At 40.5% G+C, this 22192-nt stretch overlaps 1 protein-coding gene across 3 annotated transcripts in view; it reads right to left on the bottom strand.

Annotated features, from left to right (window-relative positions):
- The window catches only part of CDH13 (cadherin 13), a 453057-nt gene that overhangs the window by 342248 nt on the left and 88617 nt on the right, over positions 1 to 22192 (bottom strand). The window contains exon 1 of one of the 3 annotated variants that reach the window (XM_072934296.1): positions 7462 to 7467. The exons of the other annotated variants lie outside the window; for them this stretch is intronic. The gene's annotated coding sequence lies outside the window, so the exon portion shown is untranslated. Of the gene's footprint in view, positions 1 to 7461; positions 7468 to 22192 lie in introns of those variants that run through there. 3 annotated transcript variants of the gene reach the window in all.

The raw sequence follows: 22192 nt of genomic DNA, 5'->3' as shown, positions 1-22192 counted from the left end.
TCAGCTCAAGGTCCCTCCAGAGATGATGGCTGTGGTTCTCAGGAAGGCTAAAATAATCTCTGATAGTGCCCACATTTTATCCATTGATATCACAATCACTCACAGTGTTCTGGTGCATCTCAATTTGGTATCCTAAAATTTGGTATCTTTTATTGATTCTTTATTTCACCAGTACCTAAAGGCTTAGGCTGTCAGGTGCAGAGAGAAAATTAGGAGCACATGGGAAACTTGTGTCTCAATGAGGAGAAATCCAACACCTTTCCAAAAAATATAAGCTCTCCTGATTTATCACCATTTGAGTGCCTGTGACACAATATCTTACAAAAGAATGCAATATAATCTTGGCAAGGCATCCTACCCCAAACAATGACCCTAAAAGAGCATTAATGCAAAGCTATGGCAAAGCTACAAGAGGGATGAGTCAGATTTAAATGACAAAACCACAATGACACATTTCTAATGGCAAACCCACAACTTGCAGCTGTATCAGGGGCAGAACACACTCTGCATTTTTAACATCTTTCACCTTTTTAAGGTGATTTTTAACATCTTTCCCCTTTTTAAGCAAGTACTCCAGAGTTTGGTCCTTGGGCAGTAACAAGTCCAACTGATTTGAGGTTCATAACAATTCTCCACTCAGAAGGTGACAGCAGCCTACCTTTGTTTATGTCACAGAGATAAACTCTTCAAAGCAAACTTTTCATTCTTCCACCCACAGAAAAAGACACATTTTATGGAAGTTTGAGTTATGTTTTTTTTCCTCCTCTCACTTTGTCTTTTCACCCCATCCAATTACTCCATCTCTGCCTTATAAAAGTGCTGCTTTGACAGGGCAACCCTGCAGCTTGTCAGGGCTTTGGCAGCCCTGAAGGGAACTCCTGAGCTCAGATAAACTCTGAGATGTGCTCAGATAAACTCCCTGTGCCTCCCTCCTGCTCAGGTCCTGGTTTAGTTTCAGGTTTTTTTGGTTTTTTTTTGAACCAGGCCTTAACCTTGCAAACACAGACCACTCACAGCCTGAGTGCAACCACAAATGTGCCTCTTTTACAATAAACACCTTCTCTGCTCTTTTCTCAAGGTCTCCGGTGGTCACACTGTTGTCTTTTCAGCTTTCAATAAACACCTTTGATTTAGTGTAATGAAGTCACAAAAGGTAATAATATGCCAGGAAAATAAGGAGGCATGATGCACTAACAAATCATTCATAAGGACAGGAATTTTGCCAGTTGTTTAGAGCAGTTTGGTTATTTAATGGACATCAAATAAGTTTTAGTCATGTTCAAATATTTCCAAGCAAAACAAGTGAAAATAGAGAGGTAATTAATATAGCAAAACTTTGATTATTTGGAGTTTAGAGACAGCAGATATTGGAAGCAGAAAAGATTTTATAAATAAAATTAAGAGTTGATTAAGAATAAAAACTATCTCCTAAAGTCTGTTGAACGATAACAAGCAAAAAGGTGTTAGTAAACAAATAACAAATTTGATCACAACAGACCTGTTAATTTGGAATGGACTCAAATTCACAGCCAAATGCATACACATTCTCAGGCTAAATTTTCTTTTAAGTGTCCTGAGATTTTCATTAATTGCTCTGCAAGCACTGCGTGTTTCCCCTAAGGTTTTTCATGTACTTCTTACTCTGTTTATTAGAGAATGATTACCAGCTGCCTCTTACTAGCTTACATTTGTAGCTTTGAAGAAACACACTTTCATATAGTAGCAAAATGAAAACTGCAACTGTGTCCTCCAAAAGCAGCTGTTATAATTGCTTCAGAAACCTTGATCAATTTAAAATATGTAGCTCTGCTTTGAACTAATAAGAGTCAGTCTAAGCAGAAATATTAAAAGTGTGGTTCAGATCTGTAGCAAAGGTGATAGAAAAAAACAGAAAAAAGCTGCAAGAAAGAAAATCTTCTCCACAAAAATGGGAATAAAGAATGAATCTTAAAATAAACATAAAGAAATAAGATATTAAGCTCTACTCCAACACAACTGAGCTGAAAAACACACTGTACTATGTTCACAATCATCTGTTTTGTCAAAAAGTTGCTGTGGTGACTGTTTAATATGCACAGTGTCTATTCAAACTCTTTTTGCAAATAAAAAAGTAAATCTGTGAATATAATTGCCTTCAGTATACTCTGGAAACAGCAATTAAGGACAAAAAATGAGGTAAGAATGGGTGCTAAAACAAAAATACAACAATCTGAAACTTAGGAGCTTGATTCCCAGTTTCACAATTCCTCCAGGTTAGTTCTGCTGCCCCCTCACTAAATATTTTATAGAGCCCCATCTGCAGAGGGCTGCAAGCAGCACGCACTGCTCAGTGAGCCCTGCTGCTCTCTGTGCAGGCTGATCTTCTCCAGAGCTGGCTCCTGCTCCTCTGAAATGCAGGACACTGCCCCTCTCTGCCTCACAAGTTTCCCAACTTTGCTCACCCTTGAGAATCACTCGAGCTTTTAATAACTGCACTTTATCCATGCACTGGCCTTGGAACCATTCTGCCATGCATTCTCAAGAGATCATTTCCCAAGCACAATAAATTCTGCGCTTCAGAGCTGCAGGGCTGTCCCTGCTGTCCCAGCAGCAGATCAGGATTTGATCCAGTGGCCTGGTTGAATTTTGGCATTTGTTTGTGATACACAGCCGTTTGAATGCTTGGGATACACAGAACATTTATCATCATCATCCTCCTCCTCCAGCAGAATCCTTGTTAGTGCACATTGCAGCAGCTTTTCTTCCTTCTATGGCAAAATTGCATTCTGACCCCTGACAAGTTCACCCACAGTTGTCAATTCTCATTTCTCCTGTGCCATGAAAGCCAGATTCCCACATCTCTGCCACATTCTCTCTTTAACTTGGACTCACCCTATAACCCTTAACCATCACTGGGTTTATCTATTTCTCAAATTGCTGCAAGAGTACCCCAGAACATATTAGCTGGTCTAATGTGCAAGGTGTTCCAGGCAACACTGATGTCCTAACTCCTCTTTTCCCTTCAGAAACAAACATCATTGGTATCCCCTTCCTTACCAGCTCAGATGAGTGCATGGTCTAGCAGTAGCTGTGCTGCTTTTGTAATTTATGTTGTTTTGTAATCCAAAACCCTCAAAGGTCCATAAGCCAGCACTCGTTGTTTTATCTGCATGTTCAACCCATCCCTGCTCTTCAGTGGGTTGTGCTGGGCTGATTTCTACCCCTGTGACACAGGCAGAAGTTTCTAACACAGAATTCTTTATCACCAAATTCCTCCAGGAGGCACCACATTCCAGCCTGCTTTCTCGGTGCCTCCCCACTCTCAAACTCTCTGCTCTCAGGCAGGTCTCTCGTCTGGCTTGTGTCCACCTTCCTCCTCAGCAATCCAGGTGAAGGTCCAAAGCACTCATCACCACCAAATTCAACATGTGCTGGAGAAATTACAAATAGAAAAATGATGTGCCAAGCAAACCCACCGTGTGGGAGCAGTGAATGTCTTGCTGGGCCATCAGAAGCATCTTTTCCAAAAGCAATTTAATGATATACAAAGCCTCTAGATTAGCACATGTTGCAGTGTTTCCTTTTATTCCCTTCCACTCCACACCCCAGGTGAGTAAGGATGAGGAGGAATGGGCTCCCTGGGCAAAATACCCCTCAAAGTATGGCTTGGAATAAACAGCCAAAATTCTGGTATTCACCCCCAACTATTTGGTTGCAAAAGATGCCTTTCAGTTGACTGTGCAATGTCAGATTGCCTCACTTGAATTGCAGAGGAAATATTATACATGACCTTTATCCTTCTGCTCGGTGCTCTCTGTCCTGGAGCTTTTTAATACAATTTAGCACAATTACTTAGAATGATTTCACAGCAACACAGAAGCAACATTTTTTTCCTGCAACCTTCTAAAAGGCTTCTAAGATGTACATTAATTTCATGGACACTAATTCTGCTGAGTTCTCAAAAGAAAACATAACTAAGAAAGTTCAACTGACAAATAGGATGGAGCTCTGCAATTGCAGAACATTCTTACAGGGGAAAAAAGCTGAGTTTTCATGTAAACTTAACTTTGGCATTTTGCATTTCCATTGGAGGAATTTACTTTCCACTTAATAGAAAGTTTTCTATTTTAGAATCTTACACTATTGAAAGAGAAGAACTCAAGACACTTTTGGGACAGATATGAAGAAAATAAAGTGGTTTTGCCTGAACCTTCATCTTATAAAAGTACTGAAGCCTCAATAAGGTTCTGCTCACACTGCACACTGCCCAATAAAGCAAATACACAGAATATACTGTTTTATTTATTTAAACAAGGTCCTCTACCCTTACCAAATCAAAACCAATTTTCACCCAAATAAAAACATTTCCTAACAATGAGTAATTCTGCGTTACTGAATTTCAGCTGTCCTCCTACACGCCTTGAACTGTGAGATGCACAGAATTTGTTTATACAGAAAGAAAATGGGCATTCTTCTTCCTGCTGCATATTTTCCTTTTTGAGTTGAAAACTGTCTTGCTTGTTTTGGTTGAGAGGTTTTTTTCCCAATACAAAATAAAATGGAAACTTAATAAAATTACAGATAACAACTGGTTAATGCCATTTCCACCAACTAAGAAAAAATGTTTCAGATATGAGAGATTAAGAAAACTAAAAAGTTGAATGCAAATGCTTGGGCAACCTTCACTGTACATGCCTTTTTTTTCTTTTTTTTTTTTTTCCCATTAAGTCCATATTAAGTCCATTAAGGTACATTAACTTCAATAATAGCAGACTCTAATCATAAATCATTTAGGAATATTTTACAGAATTGTTTTTCCAGCAAAACTTTAAATGCTGATGTTTGGTTTGTATTTTTTTTTAAGGTTAATACTATTCAAAAACTCCAGAGGGGAAGGGACATTTATCATGATCTGAAATTTAGAAATGTACAATTTAGCATTCTCATAAGTGCAATAAACATCCCAGTACAAGAGGAAGACAGAGGAAAGTAATTTACTCTTCTAGAGAGGAAAGTAATTCTTGAAAGGTTTGTAGCATCCATAAAATAAAATTTCCTAATATACAGTAATAATTCCTGTAACTTGCTAACTTTTAATGAGGATAAATGATGAAATAATTAAGATGGTGCACAAGAGATTGTATTGATAGGAAAAAACTCTCTGGATTAGAAACACATCTTTGAGCTTCTACTAAGTCTAATTTTTCTCCTTCCAAATATCCAGCAGTCTCAACATCGTCCTTTAGAACAGAACTCAGTTTTAGCCTGACAGAGAGTTACTATGATTCCTTGAAAATAACAGAAAAATGGATAAAAACATTCTTGGTGGCTTTGAAATTTCGTTACATGTTCCATGTCAGCAGTTCTTCCCTGTGTGCTTTGAAATAAAGTGCCAATTTAGACAGAAAAACCTTACAAAATCTTCGCCTTCAGTTCTGCTGACCTCGAGTCTGTATCTCCCTGCCCTGAGGTGCCCAGAGCTACCACAGATGGCAAACACCTCACAGAAGTCATAAAACAAATGGATGCTTTGAAACTTGATTCAGTTTTCCTACACTTCCAAAGGGAAGGAAAACAAGAAATGCTGAACATTCCACTCATGGGTCTGCAAACATGCACCAAATGGGGGTTTTGGTTTAAAAAAAAGTTACAACAGCAAGAGCAGCTTGTCTTGTATGTGATTTCTGAGAGCACATTGTCAGAAGAGAGCTGTACACCCTGAATTGAAAAAGAGCTCTCAGATACAAACAATGCAGTCAGACACAAAGAAAACTTTCTCTCACAGAGATTCCAAATTAAACACTGGCTCAGATACTGCCAAATTTACAGAGTCATGATAGAGAATCCTCCAGGAAAAAGACTGACTTTTGAGAATTGCAGAACAGACTCATGAACTGGCAAAGGACACTTAAACTTTGTTCACTTGTAAAGACTGATCAAGAGGTTTGGTCAGCAAATTCAGCTATTGACAGAGCAAGAATTACACAGTGTTTCACTGCACTGCTTCTGTACTGCAGCTAATTCAGGCTGAGTAGCCTTAACCTTACAAACACAGATCAGCTCTTAAAAATTGCTACAAGCTCTTAAACTTATTAATACATGGGTCAGGGCCTGCTGTGCACACATTGCAGCCCAGGAAAGCTCAGCTGGCCAAGGCTACTCACATGCTAAATATCCTTGCCAGGCAGGGACAACGGCCTTGCTCATCTCCAGCAGCTCTGACTGCTCAGAGCATCAATATTGCTGATCCTCACATGAGAAACCTGCCAGAAACATGCCTGGCACATGCTGGCGTTGCCATATGTGCTGAAATCCACTGCCAGGCACACAAACAACAGCTCTGACCCGAAATCAAAGTGGTCAGTTTGGTCTCACTGGCAGCTGCCACAGGATCCATAGAATCACCCCGAGGTGATGAAACAACGCTGAGAGGCTTCATTTGGGTGTTAAAAGTAAGAGTTTGCTTGGGAGTTCTGGGAGGTTTGAGGGCTGTAAATATGAAAAGGGCTCTGGAGAATAAATTTCAAATGAGCTCTTCTCCAGACACACCAAGCTGGAAGAGAGGCTGGGAGCCTTGGGAAGGGAGCAGCCCAAGAAAAGGGCTCCTTTTCAAAGCAAGGGATTCAACATCTCCTGCTGGCTACAGTGACAAAGCACTGCTTTTAATTAGCATTGGCTGGAGGGAGGAACACTGAATATTCTAAACATGACTTTGGTCTAAGTCTTCAAACACTGAATGATTTATAGCCAGCAATGTATTTCACACAACACTGTCCGTTACTCGTAAATTAATGTTTTCTGCTGCAGAGCCTGGTGGGATTTGTTAATAGACACCAACAAGAATGGTAATTAAAGGATGCACTGATGGGTACTCATTACAAACAAAATGCTCCCTTTGATCCTCCAGGTCCAGGGCCTTCTGAAAAACCTTTATCTCGAGAGGAGATAAACACAATGTTTGAGAACCTTTTGACTTCTCTGCTATCAGCCTTGAAACATTTTTTTTAGTCATTTTTTAAAGTTTCCCTATGCAATTAGTAGCACCAAAGTAGAAGCTGACTGACAAGCTACCAGCAGCTGTTTATGCAGCGGGAAAACCAGAAAATTATAACAGTGTGAGCTGTTTATTTAACTCCCTGTGCAAATACATCTCCCACTCCCTGTGCTGCCTCAGAGCCCCTTGCAAGTGGTGTGGCAGTGAGAGACCTGCTGAGCACAGGAAGCAAATTCTCCTCCATGCTGGCTCTGCAGAGAGAATTCCAGCACACACACCAAGGAATTTGAATGGGAATGGGAAATGGGAAATTCCTCCACCACTGCCAAGGCCTGGGCACCTGCTCCTTGTTGTAACCACCACAGAGTCCAACCTGGCTCACTGAGATCAAAACTCAAAATTGGTGTCTGGAGAACAGCTGTATCAAACCTGTAAAATCTTATATCCTTCCCATCAAAGTAAAGCAGCTCACACTTATGTCATCTCCAGGTTCAGAATCACAGCCTTCTCTTAATTAGAGCTTCTTAAAGCTCAAAAATATTTTAGTTATGTTTTTCTATGCCCATTCTATTAGGAAAGAGCCAAATAGAAGGAAGTTTCCTCTTTTTTTTTCTGCAGACAAAATAAAAATTTAAAACCCAAAGTTTTCAAGTGGATAAACTGGTAGAAAAGGTTTTGGGAAAACAGCCTTAGGAATTAAATCCTACTTCTCCAGCAAGTATCTGGAACACGACCAGAATTGACTCAGCACCTGCAGGTACTTAATAACTTGCAAATGTGAGTTTAATCAACCCCAGAACACACTTGTAAAGGAAGAAGAGTTCTGATTCCACATCTCTGCAATGGACAGAGGTGAATATCTGGGTACAGATCACCAAAAGTACTTTAACACCTTTCAGGGATCTCTGCTAAAATAACTACTCAAATAACTCATTACTCACAATAACTATTCAATCTGAGCTTCTGAGGAGTAAATGGAAATCTTAGCTCTGAGCAAATGCCTCTCATTTTTTAATGCTTGACCATGATGAGGGTAGGCAAGGACCCTGCTTATCTTCCTCTGCAGTTCTGCTCGTTTTTGCTATTGAACAACAGCTTTTGGTCATTGGGATTTTGATCCAACTCATCAAAATGCAGCAGGATATAATGTTCTAAAATGTTATCGTGTATTTGATCCATCTCTGGTTTTATGGCTTTAAGAAGAGCATGACTGAATACAGGAGAAAAAAGAGAAGAATGTGCCTATCAGAACAGTAACAGCAGAAAAAGGCAAAGTACATTATTTTCACTCCATTTCTCCCACTGTTTAATAGCTTGACTTTTGCATACCAGCATTCCACAGGTTTAATACAAAGACAGCAACAGCATAATGTGTTTTCCTGTAAAAGGTCATCATTATATTAGCAGAATTTGATGCATTGTGACCAGAGCACACATTTTTAGAGATAACAGTCTAATATTTTCCTTTAATTTATTGGCATCAAGAAATTCTATTTAATTTCTGCTTTCAGAAGAACATCTGCAAGTGATTGGCATAACTCAAGGGACCTTTGCAGCTGCAACTTTCTCCAAGAGCAGAGCAAAAAGCCGTGTTTGTCAATATGCCTGAGTAGGATTAAAAAATAACAAAAAGGAATAAAAAATAAAAAGCCACAAACTACAAAACACCTAATTATTGGAAGTAAATGTTTCATGATCTGTGTATGGCACCCAGAGCTGAATAGATCATTAGCTAAACTTCTCGTCAGCATTTCACACAAGCATATGTTTTCCTCCTAAGTTTGCCAGCAGCCTCAGTGACTTAACTAGAAGTAGTTATGTACATTGTGCAATGAGCAGGGCCAAGGAAAAGCAGTGGGTTTTTAAGACTTTGACTCCTTTATCATATGCATTCCCAACAGTTTTAAGCACTTCTTCCAAGTTCCTAAACTTTCCCTCCCTACTGAGTGCTCAAGGTAAAGCTGCTCCATCTGGTAACTGCTGCCAAGAGCTGCAGCAGAACCCTCAATGCCTTTTGGTGCAGCTCCTTCTCTTTTCCCTCTGTGCTTCCTTGTGGCAGACTAATTGCACTCCCAGCCCTGCTTCCAGGGCTCAAGGATCATGCACAGGGAGCAGTTTGCATGCAGCCACTCTGGTTTTGAGAGTGGGAGAATGGAAATTTGGGTGTGGGCAGCTCAGGTGCCATCGAGCAGTCCTGGGCACTCTCTTTACCACCACAATAAATGTGCCTGCAGAGCATCAATGAGCACCACGGGCAGGACTTGGTGAATTCCTGTTTCCTCTCCCCACTGTGTACACACTGTGCTGAGTGAATGCTGCCTGTAAATTAGCTGACAGCTCAAGATCAATACACAGTGCAACCAGCTAAACAAAGGCAATTCCAGGTAGAAAACATGGAAACATCCCAGGGGAGCCCATAAAGGAATCAGTCAGCAGGTGCTGGCAGTGACTCCAACCAGTTCAGATCTGACCCACAAATATTTTGGCATGAGGGGCTCAAAGTAACCATCTGGGTGTAAAGATCAGTTTTAGGTTCCCTGCTTGGCACCAACAGCCCGTGCACAGCAAAGTGCCCCCAAACAACCCTCAGAAATGTCATTACCCAAAACTCCAACCCCCCTTCGTGCCCTATTCATGTTTATCTTCCAAGAACATATTGAATTGTTTTAATATTTTTACCATTTTATGATGTACTGTATAAAGCCAGGAAAACTTACTAATCTCCATTTATTTCCAGCAGTGGTCTACTAAGATTCTCACTAACTGAAAATAGATGTAGGAAGATATTCCCTGCCTCAGAGGTCATATTACTTCTGGCAGCTAGAACATTTACCAGCTACAGGACGCTGCTGTTTGTGGTGGAAATAGGATGAAATTTCAATAATGGACCTCCCCTCTCTATTACCCCTCAAACAGGCTGTTCAGAGACAGGTTCTGCACCTCATCTAATTTTAGAACAAGAGGGACATGCTGATTGCTGAAACCTTCTGGTCAGAGCTGTTTGTTTGCTTATTTCTGGTCTGTAGGTGGGCTGGTGCTGGAGAGTTTGAGCTCAAGGAAGCAGGTGGGTGGCAGGGACCTTGCTTTCCCACTGCACCAATTTCCAGAGACAGAAATAAACATAAAAGAAATAAGCACAGCTCACAAAAGTTGTTGAAGCACATCAAATGACTTCAGAAGCCTCCTGGAGGTAGAGTCTTCCTGAACAGAGAAGTTGCAGCAGTAAAGGTGCAATATTAATTAAACATATGTAATAGTAGCTGCTGGAAGACACTTAAACAGACCCTGGCTTGTCCTGGAATTCTCCAAATGCAGCCATGGATGAAGTCTGGGTAAGAAGTGACAAACTTTTGAATTTCTGTCTTAGAAGAGAATTTTATAAATGAATAAATAAAAATTGTTTTAGTGGTATAGCACATAAGACATATGGTAGGAGAGAACTTTCCCCAGAGCTTTATTACACTGTGAATTGCACGCCTCCAAAGAAATATGATTCCTCTAAACAAAATCAGGAGAGCTGACACAAGGTGCTGAATTTCATCCTAAAAAGCCCAGTGTCTTCCTCCCTGATCCCCTTTTCATAAGCTTCATTACAGCACTAATTATTCCAATTATTGGTGCTGACCAGGCTTTGTATGGATTGTGATCTAAACTCACATTCTACTCACTAACATCCAGCCTTGCTGGGGCTGCTGGCTGCTCACAAGTACAGCTGGGCAGGGGCTTGAAAGGCACCAGGAACCTTCCAAACCACAGAGCAGAGCTAAAGGAACTAAATACACTGTATGTGAAATGGGTAAATAAATCCCAAGAAATGGAATTAAGATGAGCATTAATCAGGAGAGGGTTGAGCGTGGCCCATGCATGGCCCAGTTCATGGGAATCTTGCTAATTGCCTTTCAGAGACCACTTTATCCTATTAATATTATCCTCAGGAGACCCCCAAGACTTAGGGGGCAGTGGAGAAGACCAAAAAACCACATTTATCATGTTTAGAAACAAACAGGAACTGATTTTTATTTATTTTATGCAGCAAAACCTCCGTTGTCTTCCTCTCCCAGTATTTAATCCCATTTTTTTCCAAGCAATAAAAATAATGAGAAAGACCAATTAAGCTCAGGGCAGATTTCTGGGTGAGGAGAGATAAATAATAAATACCTTGAGACCAAGTGCAGTGAGCAGCCTGTGCCATTTTTATTGTGCACATGGTGCTGCAGATTCCGTGACAGTTTCAGACTTATTGCTGTGGCCAAGCCAGGTATAAATTATGACAGGCCCACATGGATTACGGATGATTTGAAGGAAATCAAAGGCATTAACTTTAATACGGTGCTTTGTCTCTCTTAAATGCCACTCGTACTTTCTGTAACAGCAACCACTAAAAATCAATGACCAGAGACCCCTGCGTGCTCCAGAGCTGCTAACCCCTGGAATTTCAGCCAAAGGACCAGAGCCACAGCCCCAGCTTCCACACCTCTCTGCCACACACAGCATCTGCAGGAGCTTGCTTCAACAAAATTTGTAATTAAAAGAAGTGTAAATAATTTTTTACTTTCCAAGTCTGTTCCAAAAGTGTCTTCCTGAAATCTCCAGCCAGGGTTCACAATGCCCTGCTAGAATATCATTCTCATAGTCTGGGTTTTTGTCTTTTTTTGTACAATAATCAGTTGGATACAGCTGAAATACAGCTGAAATTGTTCCTGCAAAAGGGGGCTGGCATAGTTTTCTGATTTAGGAGAATTTTCTGTGTGCATGCTCCAGCAGCTTAGAGCAAGCAGGGCAGGTGAACTGGAGCCTTCCAGCTCCTGCTGGGATTCTGGAGCTCCTGGTTACGTGAAGAACATGAGGTCTTCCCCCTCCAGTGTATGGCTTTTTTATTCTAGAACCTATATTGTGAGAGCTACAAGACAGATACTGAGGTGCTAGAGTGTGGTCAAGGGGCAACAGAGCTGGGAAGGGCCTGGAGCCCAAATGTGAGGAGGAGCAGCTGAGGATGTTTTGCCTGGAGAAAAGAAGGTCCAGGGGAGGCCTTTTTGCTCTCTACAAGTCCCTGAAAGGAGGTGGTAGCCAGGTAGGGTCAATCTCAAAATTAACAAGTGATGGGGAAAGAGTAAATGGCCACAAATTGTACCAGGGAAGGCTTAGATTGGTGTTAGGAAAAATAGCTACACTGAAAGGGTTACTAAGCATTGAAACAGGATTTTCAGGGCGATGCTGGGTCCCCATCCTTGGAGGTGACACTTGGATTTAGTGCTGGGGTGATGGTTTGGCTCAGTGACTTTAGGGGGTTTTCCAACCCAAAATCCATCATTCTGTGTAGCAGCTCCACATGCACAGCAGAGCTAACATGCAAGACTTGAAAGAGATGGAAAATTGAATCAAAATGCTGATTAGGCTTTCAATAACATGGCAATAGCTCAAGCCAAGCCCCAGCCAGCTCTCAGGGAAGTCAATGAGAGTTGTTTCATTGAAATCAAACGATGTGTGATTAGGTCCTCACAGAATTATGTGTAATACCATATTCAAAACTGTGAAGAGTTTCAGGTTGACATCTAAAAGCCCATTTTCCATCTGGAATTCTGTAATGAAGCTACTGCAAAAGAAGAATCAATACATAATTCAGTACAGTGCAAAGATTGTTATAAAGGGTTATTGAATATAGCTCCACAATTGTGGATAAAAAGAATGAAATCCCTCATTGTTTCAGTTGTGCTGTACTGACTTCTACCAAATACAAAAAAAAAAAAAAAAAAAAAAAAAAAAAAAAGCCGTTCCAGATTTCAAAGTGGAAAAGAAAAAACTGTAAAAACAATAACAGCAGGGTTTTTTACAAAAAGGGGTAGAGCAGGGGAAAAAAAGTTCTTAAATCTCAAGATAAATTTTAGTTTTGTACACTAATAACAACCTATAATTTAGTTTTTTGTGAAGTGTGCCAGGACAGGGTAGGAAAGTGTTTCCTAACTTAGTTTGCCAATTTTCCTTTCAGGCTAGCACTGTTATTGATAATATCCATCACAATTCTTTGTCTTCCCAACAGGCTGGCAGAAATATCTGAGTAAGTGCTGACTCACACACCTCAACACCTCCCTGTCAAAGTTAATCTGAAATTGATTTTACCTTCCAGAGGTAAAACAGAACTGCACGAAGTCAGCTACAAATGGCATTGGCAGATCAGTGTTCAGCACTTTTTATAATTCCTGTAAGATTTCATGACCACACCTCAACAGCTTCTAACAAACTCTTGCAACCTTCAGATCAAAATTGTCAATTTTTGGGAGGAAAATTAATTTATATTTCCCCCATTTCATTCCAGTGTCTCTAATCCTTCTAATTAGGTGAATTTTTTAGCACAGAATTGGAAGGGAAGCAAACAGAACATTATTTGTGTTCATTGCCTCAGACTTTGCAGAGCTCAGGTTTGCCAGCAGAACTGGCAGAAACCATCACCTTTTTCAGCATGGCTGAAAAGGAGCTTTGAGATCAGGACAATTTATCAGAAGGAGATGCTGCTAATCAAAAATTCTTCTTTAAAGATAATTTGTTCATCCTTGTTTCATTCGCTTCTTTCAAAGGAAGGTTTCTCTACTTTTTCCCATCCAAAGACTCCAAAACAAATTAATCAGTCTCATCCAAACCTGAGGAAGCACATGCTCTCTAAATCCACTGGGACCTCCTGGAAATCCACCACCAGCAGTGAGTTATGACCTTGAGCTTTGCTCTGAAAAATGAGTGAAATTCCAACCATCCTGTCTCCCACACAGGAGGCAGGCCCAGGTAAGATCACCTTTGATTTGCTAACCTTAACCAATCACCCTGAGCAATTCGATCACAGCCTAGCCTTCCCATGTGGCCTTCCCACAAAAAAAAAAAATACTTATTTTGTGATCACTGATGCTTCTCGTGGTTTTATCTATTCATTGACTGATTTAAAAATATAAACACTCCGTGAGGAGGGATTGAAACAACGACTTCAATCCACTTGTAATTAATCCATCTAAAGTAAAACTCTTTCAACAGAAAGAAGCAACAAGAAGGATAAAATACAAGCTTATACGACCAGCTAATATTTCAGTCTCCTGGGAATATGGCAGGTGTAGGTTCAAGTAAAAAGTCTGCTCCCCAGGAAAGAAAACACTGTGTAAAAACTCAAAAGATTGCACAATAACTCTCACAGACTGTCACAGGGAGGGGAGGGGAGGGGAGAGGAAGAGAAGAAGAGGTTTCTGTATTTGCCTGAAAGTTGCTTTGGGGGCTCTATTCTGTGTTTATATTTGTTTTGGTGGAGTTTGGTTGATTTTGGTGGTTTTGGTGGTGTTTTTAAACCCATAAAGGCAGGAGGTGCCATTCCCTGCAGTACCAAACCACACAGTTTAGTCCTGCTTGGTGCTGCCTCAGCTTGTGGCACCCCTTGGCACATCCCACACCTTCCCAACTCCAGAGCCCTGCTGTGCACAGATCCATGAGCTGTGCAATGCCTGGGAACCTCACAGTGTCCTTCTGGGCCAAACAGGCTCTCGAAGTGACCTTTGCAGGCATTATTTCTGGAAAGAAGCACTCAGGATGAAGCCTGGAACATTGCACCTTGATGGTCCCACGACTCCTAAACTGGCAAAGCTCTGTTAAAGCTCATCAGGTCCTTTCCCAGAGGACAAACAAAGCTGAGGCTGCCTCTGAGTTCTCTAAACCCCAAGCTTTAGCAGGAAGATTGGTTACAGACCTGGCTTTAGAGACCTGTAGGAATAGTAAATCTCGACATAAAACGATTTTACCACCTTTGCCCATAACCTATCCTTTTCAATCTGGCTGCATTAAATCCAATCTTTAATCTAATTTAGCAAATATTTATCTCTTTATTAAACTATTAAATCTGTCAGTTCTCCTGAGGGCAGTGCCAGCTGGTCCCTCCAGCCATGCTCAGCATCCTGAGGCTCTCACCCACACACTGCCAGCAGCAGCCCCTGCACCTATTTCCAGAGCTCAGCCCTACCCACATCTGTTATATTTAAGAAGTCATTAAGAGAACATTTAAAAGACCATTCCAGACTTGTTTGACCAGTTACCTAAAATCCAGTAGCCCTTGCAGACAGGAAGGATGAGAGTTTTGGCACAGGTTTGTGCAGAAAAACCCAATTTCAGCAGGAGCAGCACTCACCCGTGGAAATTGAACTCCGTGCTGTACTTATGGTTCTGAGCATAATCAGCCCAAATCATCTGTTTCAGCAGAGAAAACTCATGTGCTGGGAAGCTCTCCCACCTTTCCTTTTGCATGGCTGCATAGGGAGCAGCCTCCTCACAGCTCAGCCTGAGCCTTTCCCAAAAGACATTCTGTGCAAGAAAATCTGGTGCTGGAGCTGAGAGGATCTGTGCCTCTGCAAGGCTCTGGAGAGTGGGCAAGGAACTGAAATTAAGGTGCTGTTTAAATCCCTTCTAAATCAGGATCTCAAGCACAGCTAGAGCACCAGGAAGAGTTAAGTCAAACATGCCCAGCCCTCGTTCATCACTGGAGTAATTTCATTTCAATTAATTACCAGTGCTAACTCCAGTCAGTATCAGACAGTTCTGGGAAGTGATGCTGACTTATAAAAACAGCAGTAAGTAGTCAATGCCCAATGTTTTCAGAAGCATTACAATTACTAGATTTATTTTGGAAGTGTTACAGCTTCTATATTTCAGCTTCTTTGAAATTTATTGGAGAAGCTATTAAAGGCAGTGTCTCAAAGAATAGAAGTAAAGTGCCAGAAGTAATAATATCATTTAAAATAAAATTTCATGTTTTGATTTACATTGAATTGACAGAAGCTGCTATTCTATTATGCCAAAAATCTTCTGCCTACCTGCATGAGATCTGATTTCTCAGAAGAAACACCAAATCTTACAGAACATTTGGAGAGTTGCATTTTCTTATTAATCGGAAGAGTGAACTCATCAGTTCTGTTATTAAAGATAATTTTAGACCCTTTGCTCTGTCACAAACGTAACTTTTAAAAATTTAAATTAAATGAGCTCTTTGGTTGCAAATTACTCTGTATATCTCCCACAATACTGCTTTCATTGCTCTAGAAAAATATTATAAAATCACTATTTCTTATATTTTTTTATTATGCACTTGAGTGGTTCCTCCATAAATACAAACCAGGATGAATAAAAATTCCAGCTAGAGGAGCCTTGATTAAAAACACCAAAAAGATCCCCAAAAACCAGAGCAATAGTAACTGGCCAGCCAAATCATAGTTAGCTGAGCTCATGGTTTTTCATTCAGCCAAAATGAATCCCTGGGAAACTCTTGACTACAATATTGACTAACTTCCCTCCTACCCCCATAATTTTTGTGTGCATCCAGCATCACCTTTGAACACAGATATAGCATGGTGTGAAATATCACATCAAAATTTAGAGAAGAAGAGACTTCAGCAACTTCACCTGTCAGCAAAGGGCAGAGGAAAAATGTTTCAGGTCACACAAAGGCAACTTGTAACCTTGGCATTCAGACAACTTCAAATTTTCCTTTAATCATGGGACATTTAAAGTGTCCTTGTGTTTACAGCTTCAAGTCCATTTCATAAAAAAGCAAGGTGACATTTATTAACTATGCTTATTATATATTAAATTAACAACAAGAGAAGACTGGGAGCACGCTATTCATCATCTTTGCCTGATGACAGAACTAGAAATACTGTGAGCTGCCATGCCACAACTCAGGGACTATTTCAGCCAGAATTAAGCAGAAACGCATTTGGATTTGTGACCATTTCTGGTGTTTCTACACCTCGGAGCCAGTCCTGCCGCCCCTTTCAGCAGTGCTGAAAACAATTTTTGTGTAAGGTTTTTGCTTTTATCTGTATGGGCTGGCACTGAAATAACAAAATAGTAGCTTTCAAGGTGAATTTCAGTTCAGAATATCAATAAAGATTGTTACCGGTTCATAAAAATATAGGATGTAATATTCTTCCTAAAAATCAAACTTATTTAGGCTTAGCTGTATACAGCTGGACCTAAATATATGCTGAAATTAAGCACATGCAAATTGGTTTGAAAAAGTGATAAATTAAGAGCTGCATTGACATTCCCATTTAACACAGGCACGGACTGTCCTGATCCATTCCTCCTCTCCCCCACCCCATTCTGCTCTGACTTGCAACAGGAGAAAGGAGCCCCTGGCCCAGGTGCAGCTCACACAGGAGACTGCCACAAACACTGCAGCAAAGAAGGGGCTCAGAGGGGATGAGTGGGCACTCAAAGTTTGGTTTTTCTGGCAAAAGAAACAAGCTGACTTTTATCCATCAGCATTTCCCACGGGGTTTGGGCAGCATCCTTTACCCCAAGCACTGAAGATATGAAAAAGCCATGAGAAGCTTCTTCTTCCAACAATACAGCATTTCTGTACTAGGACCAGGAGATGGTTCAGGGAACCAAACACACCAATATCACACATATTTGCTGTCCACACGAGCACATTGCTGTGCTTTTTCCAAAAGTTAAAGTATCATAAGTACACTGTTTTCATAATTTCTTGACCTGTGCTTCCCACTGTATTCTTTTAAGCTGAAGTTATGTTTTTGTATAGGTTGGTGTTAATGTTTTATGAAGGTCAAATTATAGTTGTCTCCCTACTGTTTTATTGTAAGTGTTGAGAGCTGGCACTGTAATTAAAATTCCAGCTAAATAACGCCTGCAGGAGTCCTACTTGTAACCAGGCAATTTGGGTTTTTAGCAGACCAGAGCACATTTTGTGTTTCCCGTTTCACTGCCACACAAAGGTAAACAAAACCCGTGTGCCTCAATACATTTACATAAGCAATGTTTCCTATCAGTGTGGTTAGTAGAGAATAATATATTTAATTATATAATATAATAATAAAAGAATAAAAAATGCACCCAATTTCCTACAACCTTGCTTTACACTATTTTAGGAAAAGTCCAAGGCAAGACAATCCAGTTTATACACTAAGCCAGATCCAGCCAGAGCACTTACAACACTGTTGATAAGGGAGAAAAGATTCACAATCTGATTTTCAGTAAAACCAACCCGACTCCCTGGCAGCAGAATGGTCCTGTTCATCAAGGAGATTATCACGTACTTACGCCTAACCTGCTTTTAGGTTCTGGCACTTGCCAGCAAGTGTTTCAAAGTGTCAGAGATTTCCCAGTGCTGGCTCCAACTTCAGGGAGGAATTTCTCTTCTGCTATTGACTACCTGTAAAGCTGTTCCAGCAGTGCCTCCGTTTTGCTGCCTTATTAAAGGCCCCTCACTTCTGCTTCAGTTCTCTCCACAGCTGAGAGACAAAGGTTGCACTGGGTTTTTTATTGCTTTTATTTAAAAAAAAATAAACAAATCTAAATGAGTATTGTAGATGGAATTCTTGTCTAAAAAGCAACGTCCCAGATCACTGTAAGAATCTTTTAGGTCTTCCCAAGTCTCCTAGTTTTATTTTAATTTGTTTTAAAGGAATTCCTTGGTAAAGGAATTTCAAATTTTGTTGAAGATAATCCCTTACAGGCAAGGATTCTTATTTGAGCAAATCCTACCCTTTGCCCAGGCTGATATTTTTTCAGGGATTTGAAAAACACAAGACAAGCATTTCGGCTAATATTCACATCACAGAGTATGACATGCACTTAGTGCCCTATCTACAGGTTCACTTGCCTGCCCCAGAAGCAGTAGGTACAAGGCATACAAATATGCACAAAGTCATTTCAGACAGACCAGAGTTTTCAGAATCAATCCATTAAAAGTTACTTTTTCTTTCCCTTCTCTAGAGGAAAAAGTTCAGGTGGATAGGCTGAACAGAGGCATAAAACAAAATCAGAGCATTCGCCTCCAGCTGGAAAAATCCCCTAATCTAAGAAATTTCTGAAAGACTTTCTGAGTTTACAGCCACTGGTACTTATTCTCAAGGCAAGACTGAGAAATCACATGGCACAGGAAAGCTGTGTGAAAAGGAGATGTGTCCATTAAAGCAGACAGACTGCTCTGTCTGAAAAGGACTGATTTAAATAAGCAAAGGGAAAGAAAAACTGCAAGTTGAAGAATGGTCATAATTACATTAGAAAAGTTATAATTTGATTTGGATTAACAGAGAGAAATCCTAAAAGCTCAGAATTAATTGTGAACTACATCTACAATTATTTTCAAGAATACTTGCATGCTTTAAGATATCATTAACTTAAATGAGATTCTATGTTTAAAGGAAGATTTAACCTCACATACTCCCATTAATTCTCGCTAAATGTCCGCACTGCACTTTGAAATGTAATGGAAAAGGTTAGCTGGCCATGATTCTTTTGAATGGTGCTTTGCTAAGATCCTCAAATTAAAAGTCTTGTCAGAAAAGCAGTCTGTGAAAATACCAAGTAATGTTCAACAGAAATGCATTAATGTCTCAGTGTGGGGTGATTTGCATCTCTTTGTCACACATGGACAAATTTTGCTCCTGACAAAGCTGGGCTGGTGCTGGATCCTCTCCAGGGCGACCCCAGCTCTAACCTAAAACCAGAAATCTCATCTCCCTACCTCTCATTTCCTCCCCAAGATGACCCTGTTAAAATTTTGCCAGCCATAAGCAATCAGCGTCAGATTATTTGCTGATGGAGTTGGCCTCAACTAAGCCACCTGCGTTTTCCTAAAAGTGGTTTTGGCCTTCCAGCATATTTCTACACCTGCAGAGAAGGAGCAGCCTCGTGGCCTGCGTGGGTAATGGGTTCAGGAGTAATAGCATGCTTAATTTGATTTTTTTCGTTGTTCTGAAATTGCCAACTGGAAATGAGCAGAGAAGTCTTCCCCTGAAGCACCTGGGGACATTATTAATACAAGGTTTGCACTGCAGTGAGGAAGAGACCCAACCTGCTAATACCGAGCAGTTGGCCATTGATTTAGATTATTAGGAGAACAGCTGGCATGTTTCAGCCAACCAAAGCCCACACGTATTTCAAAAAAGTGTTAGCTGTGAAACATTATGGTTTTTGGAAAGTCTCCAGAAACAAATTAAATCTAAAACCAAGTAATCTGCTACTTTTATCTTCCTAAATCCAGACCAAGCTGCTAACAGAGCATTCAGTCACTGCAAAGTTCCTCAGCACTTTTCATGTGAGTTTACTTGTTTTGGTTTGTTTTTTAAACAGGATTTTGTGTCTTTTCTCAACAAAACAGACAAGAAACTTTGGGTTTAGATCCTCATTTCCTCCACCTTGGAATTAAAATGCGAGGAGGAGGTTTCACCAACACATATGCCTTTCCTTCTGTTATTCCACAAGAGCTGACTGAACCCCTGAGAGGTTTTGATTCAGCCCAGAAGATGTTTTTCAGAGACTAAATAATTCTTTCACTCTGCTCAGTGTAATGTCCTACCTTTGCAAACACTAGTTTCATTTAATGTATATGCATAAAAACCGGTCTGTTTTTGACTGCTTCACCCTCAGGTCCTGGAAACTTTTGGGAGGGAATTGTCTGACCACCTGGCACTCAATAACTATTCTCTGCTATTTTGTTCTGTTTCAGTCATGTGTGAAAGCAGTTAAACAGATGATGTGATATTGTTGTGCTGCAACATCAATCTGCATGTATCTATTCAGAGGCACATTTAAGATATTCTGCATTATTTAGTTATAATATGTATTCCCAGAAAACATTCTCCCTCTGTGTAGGAGTTCAGCAGCAATCTTCAATTAAAAGAAAATGCATGAGGTATTTAGGTGCAAAAGGATCTTCCTCACCCTGCCTCCACAAGCGTGTAGTAAAGTTCCCAACCTCCCACTTTAGAACTTTCACTACTTTGCAACCTTTTTGCACAGAGCCCCAGACATTTCCTGGAACTTTACACTCATGAGTTTGTCTTCCTTTGGCCATTTAAATGTGCTTAAGATGTGTTGCTTCAAATCCTGACCAATGTTTCTGTCCATGTGGAATAAGAGTTCCAGGTGCCTTATCTTAGCCAAGTGTCAGATTGAAGCTCTAACATCCAAATTCTATCCATGTAGATGAGCCCATTAAGGTATATATTTTATGGCATAATAAGCACTCCCCTACCTGGGTAGGAAAGTTGAATGCCTTTCCATTGAACCTGTTCCCTCATGCCAAGGAATGGGAACAGTCATTTTTCAATATCTTCTGAAGCAGGTTCTTAACACAGAGAGCGATTTAAGTGAATTGAAAGAAAATTGAAGATGTTTGTAAAACTCAAAATGCATTAAAATCTTCTTCATTTTGAAAAGCCACAACACTGTTTCAGCAAGGACACACTGAATAGATGGAAAATCCACAGTTATATTGCTATTACCCAGGAGCCCAGACAGTTTTCCCTGCAAGAAATTGCTAAGCTTAAATTCTTACCTTGCTTGAACATGTTCTTTTGCAAGCTACAACTACCATGTGCAATCCCTATTACCCAAACCCTGCAATATTCAGCACGAAGAGTTAAGAGTCACATCCAAACCCCGTGTCAGAGCCCTGCCAGAGGCTCTGGAAGAACACAGCGGGCTGAACGAGGCTGCCAGGGCTCTGTGCAGGGTGTGGGGAGAGGGAAAAGGGGAGATGGATGAAGTGGGTGGGATAATTCAAGGATCGGAATGAGCAGGAGGGGAACAGCACCAATTTTGGTAGCATGAAAAGGTGCAGGAGGAGGTCATCTGTACAACAAACTGGCATGGAATCAGCTCAGAACCAACAGGAAATATTTCGATGTAGGCACGACCAGGGCCATGATCTCTGTGCACACAAAGATCTAGGAGGAGGAATGATCTTCTCTGATCTTTCCACAGGCTTTGTTTGGTTTGAACAAAGTAAATCTTGTTGGAGGCCACAGCTTTGCCAGACAATTGAAAACCTGCTTTTAAGCATTAATAAGTGCACTAAGATATTTCACATAATACGAGTAAGCAGTGATTTTGATATGGTTTAACAGAAAGCTCTCTGTTAATATCCACAGAACAAAATGTACCCAAATGCAGACAGACAAAGGAGGCTCTGAACAGGCAATCTATCACGCAAGAGACACAAGAGGTCAGCCATTAATTAACATCCAAATTAGAGCTTTTCAAGTAAGGGTCAAAACTTCCTTTGTTTTGACATTTAAAGCACTGGCAATGCCTTCCCCAGTTTAGTATGCACAATGCATCACCTCGTGCTTTATGTTAATTGCCTCCATTATTCAAGTGCACTATTTGATTCATTGTCAATTAAAAATACCCCCAAAAGCCAAGCCCGATGTGTGTTAAGTATAAACG

The sequence above is a fragment of the Taeniopygia guttata genome, chromosome 11 (assembly GCF_048771995.1).
Source record: "Taeniopygia guttata chromosome 11, bTaeGut7.mat, whole genome shotgun sequence".
Lineage (NCBI taxonomy): Eukaryota > Metazoa > Chordata > Aves > Passeriformes > Estrildidae > Taeniopygia > Taeniopygia guttata.
This window is presented reverse-complemented; position numbering and strand designations above follow the sequence as displayed.